The following is a 23,692-nucleotide window of genomic DNA, read 5'->3' on the forward strand; positions in this document are numbered from 1 at the left end:
ACTTTAGCTTATTAATGTTATATATAAGTACTATACCTTTATTAACCTTTATTGTGTTGATATGATTGTTAGTTATAATAAGTTTATTTTGCCATAAGCTGGACTTTGTTTGTAACAATAATTCTGTTGTTTAATGTAATCCTGGTACCCCGCGATACAGGCGAAGCCTAGTGCGGAGACCTCTGCCTCACTCTGTAATTTGTATTTTTGGAAATAAAGATTTTTTATTATTTTATTTTTATTTAGTTCTGCTGTTGATATTAATTCTTAGACTTTATCATCTTGGCGCTTTCCTGCTTGTGACAATTCTTGTAGAATGTGCCAGCCTAATTGCCACGACTCTATACAATGTATAAAAGGTCTGAATAATTAGATGCAACCGCAGACATGTTTTTAGAATGGCCGCATTCATACTCAAAGTTTCCGGGGTCGCACGGCTATTTTATCAATTATTCGAATGCAACTGCCATATCATCCCCTAGCAGAGAAAACACGAATCGCCAGGCTATCGCGATATTTACGTGCACCGGAAAACAAGTGTTACCTACCTAAGTGATTGCAGCGACTAGAGTCTGTGCGGAAAGAGAAGAGTCGTGAAATGTATGGGGCCTAATACATTCCACGACTCTTCTCTTTCCGAATAGACTCTACAAGGCCACTATAACTTTCTGTTCAAATTACTTCAATCAACATGCGCGCTCGATGCTCAAAATCCTTGATATATTGCAACAACTACGGAAGCTGAATAAATATTTGCAGTGAATGCACACAGTTTGACGTTTTATGTGAATCGATAATTCACGTTTTTGTGTAATCTTTTAGTGGTTATACGAGTAAACTGTTGCTATGTATATCAAATACAGTATCTGTTATGGGCTATATATACTAAAATGTGACATAAGCCCTTAAATCCGTCCCCACTACTATATGAAAACGGTCTTTGGTCTGTGTGGGCCTACACAAACCAATTGCACTTAAACTGCAATCCAATTGGAAAATTGCATTCGAACTACTGTTTTATAAATAAGTACATATTAGTTCACTGGCAGTTCGTTGGCCTTTCGTGTAACTATGTAACAAGTTATGTTGTAAGAGTTATACAAAATACAAATAGTCTTTATTGCACACCTCAATATAAGAAAATAATTAGGTAAGAAAACAGCAACATAAGTAGAGGTAAATAACAGATCTCTTCCGGACAACCGGCCTTTGGTCGCGGAAATTAATAAATACCTACACACACACACACACACACACATACACTATCAAACTATTTTTCATGTTCAGGCAGAGTTATACACGTGACCGATTTTTTAAACTTGAGGTCTTGTATTCAAATCGAATTTTCTCACATAGCAGCTATCATACGGACCGAGCGGTTAATTTTCATTGCTCTGGGGACATATAATTAAGAATTGTATACCATACCACGAAGACTTACCGTTGACTGTAACTAATTTCTAAAGAGTACCTCTGCCAGTAGGCATGGTAAACCTATAATTACTAATGAAATGATGGAGTACCCACCGACGCTCTGTCATCTTCTGTTTGCCGTGAACTCTGTCATACAGTCACACATACACAATTACATGTGTATGACTAATAGCCAAAGGCCTCATATTAAAACAAGAAAATATCTTATTATACTCGTCTCTAACCAAACCTAACATTAAACTGATAGAATCAACCTTTTGCATATGTTTTTAGAATCCATAATTGCTTAGATTAAAACAATGTAAATGTGGATAGGTTTGGCTACCGTACCGATTGGTATATTGAAATAGAAAGTATCGTAAATTTGTACAATAAAGGTCAAACAATTTGATTTTTGAGGCCAGCCAAATAATAGGTAGGTACATCATATCTTCTCTATGCCATATTGATTTTGACTTTATGATGTATAAAAATGTTGTAGTAGTGGCTGTCTACAAATACGTATAGACTATAGAGTAATAGTGCAGTCTTAATAATTTAATTACTCACAGCCAAATTAACAAAAATCACTACACCTTACAAACAAAGTCCCCCGCCGCTTCTGTCTGTTTGTGTGTTTGTATGTTTGTTCGCGATAAACTCAAAAACTACTGAACAGATTTTCATGCGGTCTTCACCTATCAATAGAGTGATTCTTGAGGAAGGTTTAAGTGTATAATTTGGTAACCCGTGCGAAGCCGGGGCGGTTCGCTAGTAATTAATATATCGGACGACCCTTACAGTAAACACTATTAAAGAAGTTTCTGAGCGTTTTCCAAAAAAAATGTACATTTCATCCATGTCTTCAAAATATTGACTTCTAGGGCTCATTTTACTCAGTATCATTTGTACATTCACGCCTCATACATGAAAAAATGTGTTCCAAGATTTCCTTTCCAGATCGTCACATTTTTGTATGAATAATTTTTTATTTGTATGAAATGAACGTGACGCACTGGAAAAATATTTTCATACATAATTTTCTGGCACATTTTTTCATATATGAGGCTCGAATGTACAAATGATTCTGAGTAAAATGAGCCCAAGAAGTCAATATTTTGAAGACATGAATGAAATGTATTTTTTTTTTGGAAAACGCTCTTCTATAAAAAATGTATTCCCATGTCCCTGTATAATATATGAATTATATGATGTTGAATAGCGTAATATAACACCTTCAAGCATACACAAAAAAAATACTAACAGAGGAATTTACCTTATTTACCTATCCATTTAGAAAATAGGCCGAGAAATTTGGCATATTAATTATGTTAGGTACATATAATCTATATGCCAACCTTCTGCACCACATATGTATTTTGTAAGGATAAATGATTAAATGTGGATATCCATGTTTACATCTAACAAGGAAAGTGAATGACCTCTAATGCAAGTCTAGCCAAATTGCTGCAATTAAGACTGCAATTTGTACTCATTACTGTCTCAAGTTTGTCTAATTGTTATAAATGGCTTTTGTCCTGAATTTCAAAATAAGGTAGAGTTTTTAAAGACAAAACAGTTTTTTTTTTATTCTATTTTCATGGACTTATTACCTATACACCTGCTTTTAATTTATATTTTGACGAAATGTCGGTCTAACAAGATATTTTTCCTACGGCTGTCTGTTTATCTAAAAAAGGTTATGACAGCCAAAGGTTTGGTATATGCCAGATACCAAAATGACAGTTTGTGTTCCCTAATTTTCGTTTGGGTCTATCATTTTAGCACGCAATTGGTCCAGAAGCAAGATGATTGGGTAAGAAATTAGCCAATCAAACTCTCAAAAAAAACCTAAACGATATTATACAAGAAAGCTTAATTCTAAGTACCACATATTATGTTTGATCCTGTTGCATTTAATCACCTATATTATGTCGCTTACGTCCAAAATAACCAAATGCTACTTGAAATGAAATGAAAAGAATTTATTTGACATAACATTAGCAATCTTAAAATTAACAGATATTAAATATCTATACGACATAATTTTGTACCTTGTTATCTCAAACAGGATACCACTCAGCATGTGTCGGAGCACATAGTGCAACGACGCTGATTTTCAGTGGATTGTATATTAATAGTGTAGTCGCAGCATTCTCAATGCTAGATCACGTCACTATTTAACGCTGAGCGTTTATAGCCGTATAACTGCCATTATTGCCATTAACGTGACTAACTGATGCAATAAAGACAATCTTAGAGGACAGTGTGAATTACGTTAAGCTCGTTCAGTTCGTTTGTCACTATACCTATTAAAAAAAACAACGGGTTGCACTCCGGGAGTTAATTTGGACTAATATGACCAAATCCACAATCTGCTTAACAATTTGTTGAACCCCCCACCAACCAAGGACTCAACATAGATGGCTAAAAGGGGTAAAGGTAGACTACACGGGGTAGCAAGATATCATTCATATCTTAATCTGACGCGCTCGAGTAAACACAAAAATCCCCTCTTGGGCTCCCCTACCATAAAGAAGTTTTCACTTCAAAAAGTTCCCCGCCTGACCCTATATATTCGCGATAAACTAAAAAACTACTGAACGGATTTTCATGCGGTTTTCACCTATCATTAGAGTGATTCTTGAGGAAGATTTAGGTGTGTTGTGTAACCCGTGCGAAACTGGGGCGGGTCGCTAGTTTCTAATTATAATAAGTACTCTTACACTTCGGCCGGCGAAACGCACTCTCTATACATATCGATAATAAGGATGCCAACCACCCAAACATCTGAGTATTGCACCGACAAGAGATTTCCTCTTAAATTCGAATACCTACTGAACTAGGTATAGTTCTCGAAGTTGAACTACGCACAGGAAAAAATCCCCAGTTATGGCAGTTATCTGAAAAATGGTAATCGGGTAAGGGTAGTAGGGTAAGGAATTAGGTCTGAAAAGGGTAAAGGGTGGGGGTTCGCAAGAGGACAACAAGATATAGAGCTTGTCAAAGTAATACACATAACTGGAAAAAGTGTAATTATTGCCCTCGTCGTTAGGCATTTTTTCTTCGTTGTAAGGTGCAGCGGGACAATTTCGACTGCGGGATAATTTAAACTAACCGAAATATTTTCCATGTTTTACATTATTAACTAGAGTACCCTATATGTCTAGATAGCGAAAAAGATGTGTTGTGTGTGACTCTAGTTAACGCATTCACTGCCAGGGGGCGTGGCCTAGGAACTAACTTGTATGACGGTGGACGTCGATGTGCGTCGGGGGCAGTGAATGTGTTAATAATGTAAAACATGGAAGATATTTCGATTAGTTGAAACGACCCCGCAGTCGAATTTGCCCCGCTGCAACTTAGTTAAAATTTTCTTCAAACCAGTTTCTCAATTTCTAGAAATGAATGCATAAACAACTCGTTACGCTTGACATTCTAAATTAACCTCCTTAGTTATATAGATAACTGGCATTAACTTCCGCATGTAATTCTCGTCTCGTTATGTATGGCTAATTATAAAATAGTGTTCATTCCTTTTGCGATTTCTTAGTTAAGCGCGCCCGGCGGCCGTTCGAGCGAGAACAAATGCAGTAGGAACATTCCTGAAGTTTCCTAATATCACAGAATAAACAATAGTGCCAAGTATCAAACCCTGACAAAACAGTGTTACTTGAATTAATGCGGCAGTTAAGTGTTAAACTTTAGCAAATATTGTAGGTATCTACTAAAATTTGACTTTCCATCAGCAAAATCTGATGGTAAACCACTAATTTTCCCTTGAAAACTTTTTTGAACAAATGTCCGTTCTCATTTTTTGTAACTCTTTGCCTTCCGTCAGCAACCTTTGAAATTCCGACTTTCAACTGTTCGGCCCTATATTTTGCCTGATTCGACACGCACTTCGCCGGTTGACTGTACCAAGGAATATGGACATTGGACACATCAGCTCAGTTTAATATTAACGCAATCAATAAATCAAATGCACCCAACACTGTACTATTATTACTGCCTTTTGAAGATTCTCACCGTAGGGCAAAATAGCCAGCTCAACATCAAAGCACACGTTAGGTCCGCTTTGGCGGTTCGCGAATTTCCGCAATTAGTGTGTTTCACCACATTTATCTTTGTTCAGGAGGTCGTAAATCATAGCTGACTTGGCAAACCGGTTTAAATTTACAAAGCACATAGAGTTAGACCAAGACAAGTCTGTAACGATTTTGATAGCACACGCAGTGCAAGTGTTATTTATACCTAAGTCATAATTTTATAGAAGTTTGACGTTTAAAATAACACTTGCACTGCGTGTGCTATTAAAATCGTTGCAGACTTATCTCGGTCTAACTCTAGCAATCTTCTATAAACGTGCTGTTCAAATTTGTTTTTTTTTTTAACTCCCGATGCTTAAAGAGGATTTTAAGTTAGACGAAAATGTCTGTCTGCGGCATCGTATTGATCTCTCAAACAGATGGACCGATTTCGATGCGGTTTTTTAACGTGAAAGCGAGTTTCCTTGTGAAGGTTCTTAGCTATGTTTGAAGAATATCAGCTCTTTTCCGGAATGATGTAAGGCATTTTTGTCGTAGGGGGGTAATAGTTATTTTCTATGTAATTTTTAAAGCTTGTCCCTGCAAGTCTCAAAACAGGGACAAACTGAGCCCACGTACGCAACATCATGCGATGCGTATGACAAGTATGTTTCCAAGCATACAGATTCCAGGGTAAAGATTTAAATCTCTAAATATAAAAAATAAGAAAAAAAGAAAAAGAAAAAAATAATTTATTGACCCAAAAAAACAACATAATACTAACAGCGTAGGTACCTTCAGATCCACACTGCATGCTTCGTCATCATACAGATATGTCATCCACCTCAGGTTTCGTCAAACCGATAGAATAGCTTCAGATGTTTCAACCGCATTTCCTGTTCAGAAATCACTGTGTTCGATTGTTATGGCGATAGTATTACCTGAATGGAGCGGTTCGATGGTTATGCAAATGGAATCGGACCTTTGAAAGGAAATACGTTGTTATGACGCGCTCGGCATTCTGATCGCGTATTGTTGGTGCCTTCTCGTCTGACTGGGAGTTTTAACAGAGGTATGAGAATGTAAGAAATATGGGAATTAGAAACTGTCTTTTCTTTTGCAATAGGTACTGCTTTTTTGATGTTTTATTTTCCTAATAAGGAGAAAAATGGAGGAGGCCTTTACTCTATGAAGAGGTCCTTGATAAAAATGTTATTATTTATTATTTGTGCTGTAATTGTTTTTATTATTATTTAAACTAAAATTTATAAAATTGCATGCACTCAAATCACAATACCATTGTAAATCAAATTTTATTAAGGAAATAAAAAGGCTTAATTAATTGATTCAAAATTTCCTAATGTTGTAGGTTCCATTTTCTGTCCAGATTTAGAAAGTAATAAAAGTCATTCAACTCTAAAAAGAGAAAAATAAACATAGTAAAACTTACTAAGTACCTACAAAAACTTATAGCCTAAAAAATTTACATCGTGCAAGGTTCGTAGAAGACTGGCCGTATTTCCTCGCTGAATGGCGAGAGATAAAGAGATATCTACGTACATATTTATTTTCCATCACCGTGCCCGGTCAATTTAGGTCCATTGCATGCAACTTTACTTGCATTAATCGTCTTGATGGTGTACCTATATGTATATCCCCACTGCGCCAGTAATCTTGCCGCCATAACTGTCAGATCGGCACCTTACTTGGTGTGACAATGCAGCCGTTGAGCCGGTAACAGGTAACGTCATATGCCTGTAGGTATGTGGTGCATTTGGTGCGTTTAGATTAGAGGTGAATGACGTCAGTCTTATGGAGTACCTACTGTCACTGTCTGTCTGTCAATCGTTTGCGCGAAAACATTAATATTCCGGCTAATATCTAACATTGTTTTTTGGTTAACCTTAAACTTAGAAGTGCCAACTTGAGCAACGCGTGTATGCCGTTTTGAGGGCCTACCGATTTACGATTTATATGTGTTTCTATTAACACTAACACAAGCTAAAGTTACGCCCGCTTGCCCTGCACGTTTAACACGAAAATTTCTAACTATCAAACCTGCCCACAAAATTTTACGAGATTCTGTTGAGAAATGTGTCCTGCAGAAGCTGCAGAGGAGAACATCCCGACATACGAAAGTACTTTTTCCTAAGCTGCAACGGAGGCTTTCGCTTTGCTAACGCTCGGTCAATAACAATGTGTAAAAATCGTGAAAGTTTAAACTAAAGCCTTCATAGAACCTACGATCATTCGATCAAGCAACCTTGTATATTTTCCGAGAATTTGTTGTCATTACTCAGCCGTCATGTCGACAAATTAGGAGCAAGCCTTCCTTCCCACACACGTTTTCGTTGACGTATTCCTCGATGACTTTTGTCGCCTGTGTCTAATGCTCCTGGGTGCGTAGCCGACATGCCAATCGTTTACGCTCCGTAGCGAACAAAACGCAAATGTCAACGTCACACCAAATAATATGGAAGAGTGATAGAGAGACAGAGCGTTTCGTTGTCGTAGCGCAAGCAATTGTCACCTTGGCTAGGCACGCAGGCGTGTGTCATTATGCTTTTTATTTATACCTAACTTACTTAGTAAATGTGAGTAATGTGACACTTAACCTACCTGCTTAAATTTAGTGCTCTTACTTATTATGTGTCCAAATCTTGTATTAAACTGATATCTGTTTAAATCCCAACCGCCTTACTAATTGTTGGGCCATAATGAGCTTACTGTGGGGCTTTGGCAATTTGTGTAATAATGTCCTATATTTTTAATATTATACCTAAATTGCGAAAATACATATGTCTGTTATCTGTCTATTATGTTTTCACGCTTTAACCGCCGGTTCAGCGATGTTAAATTTTGGTAAAGAACCAGGATGTATTAAGGCCCAAGGAAGGACATAAGGTAGTAACGAAATCATCATTCCACGCTGACGAATTTGCTTGCAGAAGCTATAGTGATCTCATAAAAGTACAAGTTCCAATAAGCTATCTCTAGGTAACTTTTATAATTACACATGTTATAACTCCCACAAACAAACGTTATTTAGACCCATACCTACATATATCAACAACTCAGTCAACAGACCGAACCTAAACCTTACTGCAACGAAATAAAGTTGAATACCTACTTACCTAAGTTACTGTATATACGATCTTTTGGATTTCATCCAGCGTTTGACCTACCTTTTTAATATTACATTAGACACGTGGGAAGCCATCGATTCCGTCTGTCATCCTCGGCGTCCTATTTCGTCAACACCTAGAATTATTAATGGTTTGACTAGTTTCCCAACCGTATGACCTAGATGTCTGTCCTTGGAAAGGTAGAATTTCTACTCTATATAGTCTAGAAAAAATCGTTGAATGAGGAATTGTTTCAATTTTCTTTTGGCCCTTTTGCTTTCAGACTGATTCATAGGGACTCCTGTTTGAGCGTTGCATGTACTAAATCAATTGAATGAATCTACTATACATTTGCTGTAATAAATCGCATATAAATCTGTTATGACCGATTTTAGCTGTTACTGAAATGATACTATCCAGTATCCAGTTAACTGATACCTTTTTTTGTTAAGTCAAATTCAACCGCTATTGTCTTAGTTCAGTCAGCCTTATCAAAACTACGAAGTATACCATCATATATATAAGTAGTCCTCTAATTCTTAAACGTTAATAAACTATCATATTATTCATATTACAAGAATCCCATCTGACGATGCGACTCATTGACAGTCTTACGTAATATAACAGTGACATCCGGTACAGTCTACGTGACAGGACTTGTCAAAATGTAAACCTCTCACCTCACGCATGTATATCCTTCCATAACATAATGTCAAGAGTATACAGGAGGGCCCAAATAAGCCGACAAAAACATTTTACACAAATTCCTGATGCATAATTAATAATTGTCGAATAAACGCTCGACATGTTTTGAAAATTTGATCGAAACAATGTCATGTCGAGCGATCATTCGATTTAATACCTAATACTTGACTAACCCGTTTCAACTTCAACTTCAATTAAAATAAGTTTAATATCTTCAAGACTCACGGGAGTTTTATAGTTAGAATTTTTCACACTTTTTGATAATTTACCGCGAAATTTGGTGAATGATTATGATTCAGCAACATTTAGTTTAAGTGTGTCGGGTTATTGTGGCTCTCCCTGTATACGCCGCTCAACTATTATTCAACGCATCACCTCTTTAACAATAAACTTGACATGTTTATTGTTTAGCCGCCTGCATTGCCAAGTCAATCAACAAACTAATTAACACCTTATGTTTTATTAAATAGGGTTCATTGTCGGTAAATAAGGTGGGCGGTAAAAGTCAAAGCTAGTCATTCTATTGCCACGGTTCCGCCTGTATTAGGTACACCACTGTCTTTAGTGGTGTGAATTTTGCGCGCCGAAACTGAATGCCTACATTGCCTACCGTGAACACCGAAGTTCGTAAAATGAGGGCATTTTTCTCTTTTAGTCCAATTCAGGAGTAATTAGAGTGAAATAGAAAGATGCCCGCACTCAACGAACTTTAGTGTTCGCCTCTGTATTCTTGGGTGTTCACTGTTCAACCGAAGTCGGTTTTGGCAGGTTAAAGGGGCCCACTGATTAACAGTCCGCCGGACGGTATCGGCCTGTCAGTTGTTCGGAACTATCAAAATTTTGTACTAACTGACAGGCCGATACCGTCCGGCGGACTGTTAATCAGTTAGCCCCTTAATAAACAAGAGGGGTTTTAGATAAGTTTTTAACTATATTTCCGCAGCTGTGCTGACCTCACGTATCACATGTTAGAATTACATTGGTCCACCTACAATGTAACGTGGAATTGTATAGTGAATCGCTTTAATATATTGTTTGGTTTGGCATGAGCATGTGTCCTCGGCGATAGAATTGTCTATTCGATTGTGCAACGGCTAGCACAGATACATATCTCTTATTTCTACCTCATTACTGCTGCAGCTGTGCAGTGGGCAGTAATAACGCGCTGCAATACTGCAAGTAATGCTGTTGTAGCCTAAATCCGAACGGTTCCTTAACGTCAAACGTGATGTTGGTCCACAAGGTGTCAATCTATTTGTTTATATTCGGGTGACATATTCGTTAACTACATATTTCACCAATACTGAAAAAGAATTAAAAAAAAAACATAGAATCTCAAACGTGCTCTAATCCAAAAGTTGTACCTAATTATTTATCTCATCACAGTAAAGCTGATTCAATGGTTGAAAATCATTGCAAATTTCATTTCATTTATTTGCATTATCAGGTACATTACAATACACATGAAACGGAAATAACACACATACCGGAACGGAAATAGAAACAAACCAAAAGCAAAAAAAAAAAACAAACTGCGATTCGAAATCGAAGGTCAAATGCTAACTGAAGTCATAAAAGTTACGTCAATTTTACAACATAATCGAATGTATTAAGTCATTAAACGAATTGCTTCAGCTCGTAACGCCAAATAGTCCTGTGGCACGGATTGGCACAGATAAGCAATTGGCACAATGGCGCGTGGCCATTGTCAGCGATTGTGCCATCGTTGTCACCGGATATTATGGGGAATTGACTCGATCGTTTATTAAACGGCTATTGTGGTTTAAGTTGAAATATTACGAGCTGTTTTGGTAAAGAAAGGCTTTTCACTGTTGTTGTGGTTGGTTTATTTTTATAATACATACTTACATGTATAGGTAAACTCGGCTGATAGGAAGCGCCTTGAAGCCTTTGAAATGTGGTGCTGGCGGAAATTCTAGGCATATCTTGGACCGAACACCGGACCAACGCCTCTATACTCCAGGAGCTCGGAGTAACCACCAGGCTTTCAACCTCATGTCTCCGGAGCGTATTTGAATTCTTCGGACACATAGCCACTAGCCAGGAAGACTGGAGACAACCTGATGGTCACTGATTCGGTGGAAGGAATGATAAGGGGCCGCAGTCCAACGTGTTGGTTAGCAAATCGCTATCCATCAAGGTCCATGATGCCTTTGAAGTCGCAAGGGATCGGATAGGCTGGAAATCTGCTATCCGGAATCATGACCTCCACGTAGGTCACGAGTGTCACGACCTTCAGCACTGAGGAGAACGAAGCAAGAAGGAGGATAGGTAAACTAATCTAGATGTTAAGGGGAGCGCAGAAAATTCTACACATATAGTACTTACTTAATGGCGCAGCGACCCAAAATGGGTCTTGGCCTACGACAGGAGTACACGGCAGTTGTCTCGACCCTGTGCTATCTCCCACCAGTTATCGGCTTGGAGATCGCGCAAGTCCGCTTCAACCTCCTCGCCTCAGCGATACCTGGGACGTCCGATTGGCCTCCGCCCTACCGAGCTTCCCAAGTATGCCCTTTTAGCGCCGCAATCCTCCTCCATTCTCAAAACGTGGCCGAGCCAGTGGAAACAGTGAGCTTTTCTCTCGCCTATAACGTTAATTCCTCCATTAATTGCCGGTTCATTCTGGTCTACGAATTGCGACACCGAGTAAGGCGCTCTACGTGTCTCGCCTGCATTACTCCAGCGGAGCCGACGAGGTGGTGAAGTACGTCCGCCAGAAGACTGGCTACACACGGTGCACCAGCTACAGTCGCGTCACTATGTGCACTTCAGTTCATTTGTGGTGCGCGTGCCGCGGTCGTTGCAGGACACCATCGCAAGCGCGGACTTCTGGCCGAAGGGTGTGGTGTTTCGGCAGTTCCGGGGGACGTGCCGAATCCTACACCAAGACAGACTATGCAACGGAGCCACACTGTTATGTCGTCGCCCAAATGTAATGTTTAATTTGTCTTTGGTTTTTATTTGTAGTATTTTTGTTGTTTTCTTGTATTCTTATTTTGTAGTTTCACAGTGCCTTGGTTTGTTCTGTACTGCTGTGTCACTTATTTGAGTGATAAATAAATAAATAAATTGGGTGCAGCCACAAGATCTTCAATCTCGACGTTTTTGCGGAGTCTAAAACTGCCATCTTCTCTTCTGACAGGGCCCAGGATCTTTCTAAGTATTCTCCTTTCTCTCTTTCTTTTATGGCATAACAAAATTACAGAGGGGTGCAGAAAAAAATACCTAGGGGAGCTCGACATTAAAAGGTTTAATGCAATAAATTGCGCTACAAAAAACGTTTATGAAGCCAGAACATTTTTCGGCTCTACATTTAAGCTTGCTGATTTGAACAAGACTGCCATAATATATAAATCAGTCAATTAAAAATCGAAAGAAGCTTTGGTCTAGAATCAACCACCAACGCTCTAACTATTTGACTGCATTCCTAGGTTTGGTACATTACCCCACGCTCGCGCTCGGCACAATGTTACCAAAGCATATAGCCCAAATCGATCTAGTAAAACGCAACAACGCGCAAAAACCTTAATCATAACACTAGTCGTAGCAAAACACTTCAAAAAGCAGTATGTTCATAGGAGTCTTATATTAACTTGCGCCTTTTGGTATCATAGTATAACCGGCTAACCAGAGATTAGTGAAAATGAAGAATGGCACATTTCTTGTGAAATCGATTGCCATAGTTATTGAAAATGGCGTCAAAACTTTGGCTTTCGCTTTCCACCATTTGTTTTTCTCTCTCTTTCTGTTCGAATAGCATAATAATGATATATGTGTAGAGCTATTAACGACGCATGGTAGATGAAACCATGCGTTCGCGAATTGCTCTATAACAATCAAATCAAATATCATTTATTTTCAGGCAACTATTAGGGCCCATAGATACATACATATCTTACAAACTAACATACATAAAATCTTAAATACTAAAAAATCTATAAATTCATGTTTGCGACGTAGTTTTCTGTTGCGTCACCTGATCTGGTCTAGGATTCGGCAGATTCCCACCGAACCGCCGAAATACCACACCCAGAAGTCCGGCTCGCGATGGTTACCAGCAGCGACCTAATGACTAAAACTCAATTTTGAATGAATAAGCAGTCTTCGTTTTTCATTTGTCTCTGTCAACACTCATAACGCAACTCAATAAGGTTATGTGGAACACGGGTGGGCGAACTCCCGCGCAGTGTGGGCTGTTCTGATACTTCTGATTCACAACATTACACCAGCCAGCTTAAGTCTTGCTTCCGTCTCCTTATAATTGTTATTATCGTAGAGGTCCAGTTATACTAGTCTTAAAACTGTTTTTGAATCATGCAGACAGGATAGAAATGCCCTTTCGCTCCAACGCCTCCAACCCTGACTTTTGTGCTAATTTAAATATTATCTTAGCTGGTTTTCCTTGTAAGTTAAGACGAGATTATTTCCATTGAGGATTTGCGATATTGCCAAAATTTCAACACTTAAGTAAAGGTCACTTTGTTATTCCTTTTGCGATTTGATTTGGCCATATTTCATCTTGTTCTATTGTTAATAAAACCTAGAAAACCAAGTTTTCTTTATTATACCTACGTGAAAAAGACATTAAAGATCCAAATATCGAAGAAATTTATGAAATTTGCTGCCGTGTTCTGTGCAAATCATACAATTTTACAGGACTTGTGGAACCGCCGCCATCTGGAAAATGATCCCCATTCTGGAGAATCTCCTTCTACTCGAAATCTACCTTCTCCGCACGGAGAAAATTTTAAGTAGCCCGCATACGGAAAATACATGGAAAAATGATACAGCATGACGTTTATAGCCGGCACAATGTTGCGTACGTAGTTAAGCGTAAGTAGCCGCGCTACTGATAAAAGTAATTGGTACGGCTACGTAATTTACCACTGGCACGTTTTCCTACGTACAATAAGTAGGTAGGGTGTTTGCTACTTACAATAAGTAGCTGTCGATACGCCCAAAATTATCCATGAAAGCACGGTGTATATTACGTATGTGTAGGTTTGGTTAGGGTCAGGTCCAGTAAATAATTGTATTGCCTACGTATTTACGTATGCCGGACAGGTATTGTAGTTGCTTAGGTAAAGTATATAATGGTGCGGCCTACGTATGTACGTATGGCGACAGGTAATCTACTTAATCAGGTAAAGTTTATAATGGTGTGGTCTACGTATGTACGTATGCCGGACAGGTACTGTAGTTGCTTAGGTAAAGTATATAATGGTGCGGCCTACGTATGTACGTATGCCGGACAGGTAACGTACTTGATCAGGTAAAGTTTATAATGGTGTGGTCTACGTATGTACGTATGCCGGACAGGTACTGTAGTTGCTCAGGTAAAGTACATAATGGTGCGGCCTACGTATATACGTATGCCGGACAGGTACTGTACTTGCTCAGGTAAAGTACATAATGGTGTGGTCTACGTATGTACGTATGCCGGACAGGTACTGTACTTGCTCAGGTAAAGTACATAATGGTGCGGCCTACGTATGTACGTATGCCGGACAGGTAATGTACTTGCTCAGGTATAGTATATAACGGTGCGGCCTATGTATGTACGTATGCCGAACAGGTAACGTACTTGTTCAGGTAAAGTATATAATGGTGCAGCCTACGTATTTACGTATGCCGGACAGGTACCGTACTTGATCAGGTAAAGTATATAATGGTGCGGCCTACGTATATACGTATGCCGGACAGGTACTGTAGTTGCTCAGGTAAAGTACATAATGGTGCGGCCTACGTATGTGCGTATGCCGGACAGGTAACGTACTTGTTCAGGTAAAGTATATAATGGTGCAGCCTACGTATTTACGTATGCCGGACAGGTACCGTACTTGATCAGGTAAAGTATATAATGGTGCGGCCTACGTATTTACGTATGGCGGGCAGGTACCGTACTTGACCAGGTAAAGTACATAATGGTGCGGCCTACGTATGTACGTATGCCGGACAGGTAACGTACTTGTTCAGGTAAAATATATAATGGTGCAGCCTACGTATTTACGTATGGCGGACAGGTACCGTACTTGATCAGGTAAAGTATATAATGGTGCGGCCTACGTATATACGTATGCCGGACAGGTACTGTAGTTGCTCAGGTAAAGTACATAATGGTGCGGCCTACGTATGTACGTATGCCGGACAGGTACTGTAATTGCTCAGGTAAAGTATATAACGGTGCGGCCTATGTATGTACGTATGCCGGACAGGTAACGTACTTGTTCAGGTAACGTATATAATGGTGCAGCCTACGTATTTACGTATGCCAGTCAGGTACCGTACTTGATCAGGTAAAGTATATAATGGTGCGGCCTACGTATGTACGTATGCCGGACAGGTACTGTACTTGCTCAGGTAAAGTATATAACGGTGCGGCCTATGTATGTACGTATGCCGGACAGGTATCGTACTTGATCAGGTAAAGTGTATATTGGTGCGGTCTACATATGTACGTATGCCGGACAGGTATCGTACTTGATCAAGTAAAGTATATAATGGTGCGGTCTACGTATGTACGTATGCCGGACAGGTACCGTACTTGTTCAGGTAAAGTATATAATGGTGCGGCCTACATATGTACGTATGCCGGACAGGTACCGTACTTGATCAGGTAAAGTATATAATGGTGCGGTCTACGTATGTACGTATGCCGGACAGGTACCGTACTTGTTCAGGTAAAGTATATAATGGTGCGGCCTACATATGTACGTATGCCGGACAGGTACCGTACTTGATCAGGTAAAGTATATAATGGTGCGGCCTACGTATGTACGTATGCCGGACAGGTACCGTACTTGATCAGGTAAAGTATATAATGGTGCGGCCTACATATGTACGTATGCCGGACAGGTACCGTACTTGATCAGGTAAAGTATATAATGGTGCGGCCTACATATGTACGTATGCCGGACAGGTACCGTACTTGATCAGGTAAAGTATATAATGGTGCGGCCTACGTATGTACGTATGCCGGACAGGTAACTTACTGGTTCAGATCCAGTGTGTAATAGAACATCCTACGTACGTTGATATGCCGGTGAGGTACCGTACTGATTCTGGTCCAGTATATAATGAAATATCCCACGTACGTAGTACAGTCGCCATCAGATATATCGGGGCGGACGAGGTGGTCAAAAATGTCTGAACACGCACTGTAACACCTTGACAATAAAGGCATGTTCAGATATTTGTGAGCTCGCTGGCCGCTCAGATATATCTGATGACAACTGTACTACATACGTGGGATATTCCATTATATACTGGACAAGAATCAGTACGGTACCTCACCGGCATATCTACGCTACGTACGTAGGATGTTCTATTATACACTGGATCTGAGCCAGTAAGTTACCTGTCAGGCATACGTTTAAGTATACGTAGGCCGCACCATTATATACTTTGCCTGAGCAATTACAGTACCTGTCGATACATACATACATAGGCCGCACCGTTATATTCTTTGCCTGAGCTAGTACAGTACCTGTCACAGTGTATGTACATACGTAAAACACAATTATTAAGAGTTTGTGCGAAAAAACATGAGTCGTGGTAGGTAAAGGAACTAACTTGAAGGTTGATACTATCGTCATGTCAAAACTCATTTTTTTTCGCTCATCAGACTCTAGCCTCCTGAGTCCCTGAGGCCTTTATAAAGGCTTTAATCCAAATCGAATTTTAGATTAAAATAAAATAGGTACCTACAAGGTTCCAAATTCAAAACTGCAAAAATTACAAGCGGGACTCGGGAGGCTAGAACCCAAATCAGTACGACAACTGACCAGCATAAATATTATCTAGTGTAAGTATTAAGTATAATAGGCAATATTACGCAAAACTGCGTGGGGGGCGCCACTAGAACAAACAGTAAACAAACCTCCTCGATGCATCAATGTCATATTTGTTCGTAACAAATAATCTGTGAAAACTGGTCTAAAAACTGTTTACGGCATAGTATATTATAAGCTACTCTTATATGGTTTACAGTTTGTGCTAGTGCTGCACTCTGGCGGCAGAACATTGCAGTAATACTCCCTATACCATTATAATTATACAAAGCTACTATGTAGACCTATTAGGATACACGATAATAGTACAATAAATATTATACGGTACGGTACCTGGCCGACTTATCAACATACGTAGGATGACATTTTATTTACTGATCATGAGCCACTATCGCACCTGTCCAGCCATGACATTCTCCTATCAACACCATTGACAACAAATTTTAGGTTTAATATCAATGCAAGTATGGATTTCACGAACGACATTGCTTAGAGAATTACATGGCAGATTACGTAAACGTAGTTTTGCATGGTTCTTCAATTTAATAAAGTAAAAAACCGCATTAACTTATAATTACTTGGAGCTTTACAAATATTAAGTACCTATTTAAGCAAACCTATTCAAGTACGATACAATTTTTTTAGGTAAAGGACTGCTAATTGAAGTGAGCTATTAGAAAAAAATATGCATTTGAGTGTTTCCAATGTTTATGTCAATAGAAATATTACAAACAAACTAACATAAACTAATCAGTTTGAAACTGTATTATTTTACAACATTTTATGACAGATTATTGTTGACCATTATTTTAATACCTACAAACAAAAGTACTATATTAATACTATGCTTAAGATCAAGGGTTATTCCCACTAGTTACCACCACGTTGTTACCAGTGGTAACTACTGGGATTTTTTTCCCCACCTTTTACCACCAAACTAAGATAGTGGTAACTACTGGGTATTTTTTTAATCTCGAATGTAAACGCTGCATACGTTGTCGTCAACGAAACTGTTTACCGTTTCGAAAAACTTGTAACTGCCATAGACTGTGTCTTTAAAATATACCAATCAACCGGAGCTTGCTATCCCGAAGAATGTAATGATCTGTGGGTTTTTATCCAATTGGGATTCTACAACATAAGAACACCATTTGATAGACGCTCACAGGTAGTGATCACTCTGTTGACTGATCTGGGACTCTAGTGACTAAAACAATAATGACATTCACTTGTTACTTCTGTAATTGTAAATTGTGTTACTATTATTTCTGATTTAAGACATGTTTTAAGGGTGTACATATGTTCCTAAAAGAATAATAGACAAATACAAAAAAATACTGAGTGTACGAATAGTAACAAAAAATAGTAAAATAACAAATGGCTGCATAGTCCACTTCTATTTCATGTATTGTTCTCTCTTCTCGATTATGTAGCTAATGACATGTGTTTCTGATGACACTTGCTTGAAAAATCCGTCGCATATTTCCGCGCGAGAAAACTTCAGAGCCCGCGTTTCCGTTTTCGAGCCGGCGATACGTTTATGACATATGCCAGAAGCATAAGACAAACGTTCCTTACAGTCTCTGTGTCGTCATCTGAAACAATTGGCAATGGTTATTTTAAAAAGTAACAAAAGATCATAAAATCGTATAAAGGCCATAGTCGGCTTTCCATAGTAAATCGGCCCTTGCGTTAAACAGACTGTTTTTTTGAAGTGAAAACTTCTGTAGCGGCGCTGGGCACTTTTTGAGGTGGGGAAAAAATGATAAACTCAAGACAGCGTAAGGCGATCACGTGACCGTAAGGTTTAGATGGCCACTCATTTAGATGGCATTTAAATCAATAAAGAAAAACTCAATGACATAATTCAATAAAGCGACATCTTGATGATATCGCTAATAAAAGTGAACTCTAGTACTGGTGAATAAAACTCAAAATATCATGACCAAATATATTAAGATGCGAGGTCTGCAAGGTAACTTTACAATTTCTATTCGAATTTTAAACAATTAACGCTATAAATTTGAATTTCAAATTTTAAACAAGCTCACCAACAACCTGCGACCAGCAATTTCGTAACTAAAGTTTTTCAATAGAAAGGAGGATGGATCAATTATACATAGTGCTGCAGACATTTTGGACTAGTCATTGAGTTTTCACTTCTGTCAGCACTCCCAGAGTGCAACCTGTTGTTTTTTTTTATGGCTACCTCTAGGCTAGGTTATGACCGACTGGTCTACTATTTGCCAGAACATCAAAATTTTCCGGGTGGTACTTCCTGTCAAAAATCAGCAATATGTGTCGTCAGCAGCAAACCGACTTACTATAATTAAACATCAAAATTCCATTTCATAACAAATAAAATGATAAAAATTCATGTCGCGGGGCGAGGTAATGAGAGTCGGGGCGGGGCGGTGCGTGGCCGTTCTGTATGATAATACTATTACTTATTCTGTGATACCGGATAGTAACTTTGCTTGATTTTGGGGTAAACAAATTGAATCTAAAAACAGTCACAGTCATAAATAATAAATACTTAGCTCATTCTCTTTCAGTACTGCCAGGTATACATAGAAACAAGAGAAGCCACGCACAGAACAAGTTGTGTATAGGAATAAACCTGTCTCTAGTCCCCACCATTTAACTTTCTAGTATGTTTAAAATATTCATAGTACGGATTATTGTAATAAGGATAATTGTACGTTGACAGACAGACGGACGGACCGACAATATAGTTATCCTATAAGGGTTTAGTTGTTTCCTTTTGTTTTGGGGTACCCTAAAAACAAGTTGAACATAAAAAGAAATGTTATATTACACTTTTTATTTTAATAAATATAACAAATTGAACAACTTACGTGGCAGATCTGGTACGGGCTGACTTTGGGCTTGGAGATGTTGCTCAGCGGTTGGTGTTAGAGCCAGTCCTATTTGAGAACAGCTGTGCTTTGCTGACCTGTTCACAAACAGTATAAACAATATATTAGGGAATATAGTAGTAGAGTAGGGGAGGAAAAATGCATCGGCACATATAATACGAGTATAACTGTGCATTATATAAGTACCATTCATTCTAGTACATTCTTAGTTAAGTAAAGAGTAATAAAATCGAGTCATTTTATTTTATATAGTTATTTCTACATAAACACAGTAGTCCATTTAGGTAAATTCAGTGTGTTTAGCTAAGTTATTTTTTTTGTTCATAGAAATATCTAATTCAAATTAAAGTTGTAAAGGCCAGCCACACTTACCCCACACCCACACATAAATATATCCTTATGTATAAGTAGAATATGATAGGTACCTTAGTGTCCCTAATTTCTTGCCCCATATTGAATGTCTTCTGGTAGGCGCCAAACATGTCATAAACGAGCACATCTCCGCTCTCCTGCACACACAGCAGCTGCTCCCCGTCCGACCAGCCCATGTGGACCAGGACTCCGCTGTTCCACTGCAAATATCACAGATGATGGTATGTTTCAAACTACAAAGCCTGGGTCAAATCCTGGTAAAGGCATTTTTCATTTGTGTAATATGCTAATTGATTCAGATGTTTAAGCGTGAAGACAGACAGACTGAGAGTAGGTACCTCTTTAGCATTTCTAATATTATTTAGGGATTAAGAATCAGGGATATAAGAATACAGAGGTTAACAGGACACTTGAAAATGTGTGGTTAACAACATTTTTAACTTACTGTTAACAAGATTTTTAAAAGGGAATTAAGATATTAAAGAAATTACCAAAATCTTTGATAGAACATTCCCTACACAGTTGTAAATTGTTATGACAGGTATGGCAGTGGTTGCAATCCTGCCAAACTGCTTCCGGTCCCGCACCACAGCAATAGGCACTCTGTACAGGGCTCCACTGATGATCATGTTGTCTAGGCCCTCATCCATGGACCAGTTCATGTTGTAAATTTCTAAACGCCTGTAAAATATTACTTAAAGAATTTAAATTGTAACAAAAAATAAAAAAATGGTTTCAGTCATATAAAATACATTTGTAGTTATTTTTTATATGTTTCACTATTCTTCTCTTTCCGAATAGACTCTAAGCTAAATTTCATTTCTAAAATGGCACCTATGGGATGGTGCTAAGGATATGGCAGTACTCCCTTTCTAATAGTATATTCCCTTTCTAATATATATACTTATAGTAAGTGTATGGTGACAAGAAAGATGCCAGCTCAGTTGAGACTTTTTACAATTTAATCATTTCTAACAATGTTTATGCTAATTGTTAATAGCAAGGTATCAACCAAACAAGGTAGATAACCACCTGTCTGCTTATTATATTTTGGGCACCTGCTGCATTAGTATAATTTTATTAATTCAGTGTTTTTAAGTATGAAAAATTATGAAGATATAATCTAGAATGATTCCTATCCATCCGCTTTTACATACAAAACGCTCACGCCCCGCCCGGAAAACGCGCCTGTGTGACGAAGCCTTTAATCAGTCAGTTTTTTAGGGTTCCGTACCCAAAGGGTAAAAAACGGGACTCTGTTACTAAGACTTCGCTGTCCGTCCGTCTGTCACCAGGCTATATCTCATGAACCGCGATAGCTAGACAGTTGAAATTTTCACAAATGATGTATCTCAGTCGCCGCTATAACAACAAATACTAAAAATAAAATAAAATAAATATTTAAGGGATTTTTTTGCTCTATTTTTTTTGATGGTGCGGAACCCTCCGTGCGCGAGTCCGACTCGCATTTGGCCGGTTTTTAATCATTTGCAAATTTGCAAACCACATTTCACGTCAAAATGGCCGCGACACATTATTCCCCAGACAAGCCTACCATTTAAACTTTTAAATGGATAATAGATTTGACGAACATCTTTAATGAAAATGAATGATTTTAGTATAGAACAAAATTAAATAATTATTCTGCTAACAACTATTATTTTAATTTAATTACCTATCACCAACCCATACCTATATATGTTCAGGCAATTACATATCATCAACTAGGTACACAAACAAATACGAGTAGATACCTGTTGCTAACCGCCTCGTCATGGGATGGAAGCCGGCTCCAAAGGTGGTCAGGGGCAGAGCCCCCGCTCTTGTTGATGCTTCAATTTAATGTTCCGAGGTTCCTGGCACTTAATACACAGACACAGAACCGTCACAGATAGTCTTTTCACAATTAAACAATTTTTAATACACCGCCATAGCAAAAACGTGCCGACGCTCGTTTGTTTTCTCTCGCGACTGGTATCAGTGGTTTGACCGTGGGGTGGGCAGTGTTGCCAACTCGGAATTTGAAAAAATACCAGACATGTCTAGATTCTAGATTATGCCAGAAATATGCTAGATAATTTTGAAATGTGCTAAAAAAATGCTAAAACTTTATATAGGTAATTAAAAAATTTAGTTATCTGCCTCTTTAAGAGTGATAGAGAGGCAGACAACGAAATTTCGATTTTAGTGTTTCTCGGTAGGCCCTTTGACTCGACCTGGGGGTAGGCTACCGCGAACAATTTCTATCGTTCGATCGTCTATTTGCCTCTCTATCGCTCTTGCGTATTATTCTAGCAAAAGAAAGGCAAATACACCGGGCCTGAGCGCTTTCCAATCCCCAATCCCACGACTCATGGGTGGGATACGATTTATTCTAATCCGCTAGATTTGACGTGAAATGCGTTATGTTGGCAACACTCGCCAAGGACACGCTTTCTAATAACGCATCTTAATTTAAGTACGCCAGCTACGTAAAAATACGTACCTTGACGTACCTACACCAAGACCAACCGCAAAACGCGTTCGACGTATTGCCTGTCTGTCGCACTTGTAAATTCGTACGTAAGTGTGACAGGGAGGCAACACATCGAACGTGGTTCACGGTGCGAAAATAGAAAGATATAGTTCGTACATTTTATATTTCGCGTAACAGATTTTTAATTATCTTTAGATGGTTAAGGTTTGGACAGGACAATTTAGATTCATTGTTTAGTTATTTTAATCATAGAATGACTGAATTGTATAGTCCTGGGAGAATATTAATTTATCGATTGACGAATCCATGATTTTATCGAGAGGCCGCAGTGGGATTAGGCAATATAATTATATGTCACCGTAAAATTGTAAACACTCGTCAGTCGTCAGTTTATAATATCGCTAGTTAAATTATAAACGGACGGTAGGGAGATTACAATCTAACCTAACCTAACCTACGTTAGATTACAAACTAACGGGTTCACAATCCTACGGTGTCATATCCAAGGAAAACGCCACAAATGGGGTTGGCCGGTCAAAGTATTTAGCAGATGGCGCCAGCATAGCTTGCCCTGTAGGGAATGCAATAACCGGCCGAACTTCATAACCGGTTTCGGTTACGGTTATTTTCAACAAAAAATGATAAATTTACAATGAAGTCATTAAAAAAATACGAAAATAATAGGGAATGTGAGTATAATAAGTCTTCGTTTTTAATAAAACACACAAAATACTGTAAAAGTAAAATATGACCTTGGACGTGATACAATATTCAATACAAATATTTCATAAATAAGGTAAAGGGCCCCAAGTTCGTGTTAGTACGTTGTTTCGTTAGTTTTGTTTGTGGCGCAAATAATAAGGAATTCAAATATTTTTTA

At 38.5% G+C, this 23,692-nt stretch overlaps 1 protein-coding gene and 1 long non-coding RNA gene across 2 annotated transcripts in view; one reads left to right on the top strand and one right to left on the bottom strand.

Annotated features, from left to right (window-relative positions):
• Positions 1 to 23,692, top strand: part of LOC134789728 (kinesin-like protein KIF21A) — a 121,038-nt gene that overhangs the window by 5,698 nt on the left and 91,648 nt on the right. The window lies entirely within an intron of this gene.
• Positions 17,785 to 20,788, bottom strand: LOC134789464 (uncharacterized). The gene is made up of 3 exons (XR_010144071.1): positions 20,390 to 20,788; positions 19,944 to 20,041; positions 17,785 to 18,680 (listed from the first exon to the last, which is right to left on the bottom strand). It is a non-coding gene; the product is annotated as an uncharacterized LOC134789464 (long non-coding RNA).

Source organism: Cydia splendana, chromosome 4, assembly GCF_910591565.1.
Source record: "Cydia splendana chromosome 4, ilCydSple1.2, whole genome shotgun sequence".
Lineage (NCBI taxonomy): Eukaryota > Metazoa > Arthropoda > Insecta > Lepidoptera > Tortricidae > Cydia > Cydia splendana.